This window comes from Octopus sinensis, linkage group LG23, assembly GCF_006345805.1.
Source record: "Octopus sinensis linkage group LG23, ASM634580v1, whole genome shotgun sequence".
NCBI lineage: Eukaryota > Metazoa > Mollusca > Cephalopoda > Octopoda > Octopodidae > Octopus > Octopus sinensis.
Window position 1 is genome coordinate 25723930 of NC_043019.1, and position 300 is coordinate 25724229.

The window sequence follows — 300 nt, forward strand, 5'->3', positions numbered from 1 at the left end:
TGAACTGCTAAGTAAGGGTTTGTGAAGTTTTTCAGCTTGTTGAATACATTATAATTTACTCCACCTTGGTCTTCGAGTACTATTTTCTAACCGTGCTTTGCACCGATATTCTCCCAGTCCAAAGTATGACATGATATATGTTAACTTAGGTTTTAAATATATAAATATATCAACCTTACGTATTTTGTCATCGATTGAAAGAATGAGGGAACAGTTTTAATCGATTTTCGACTCTTCTTGAGGTTTCATCTGCGAAGTCTAACATCACGTGTATTTGTGTGTGTGTGTGTGTGTGTGTGT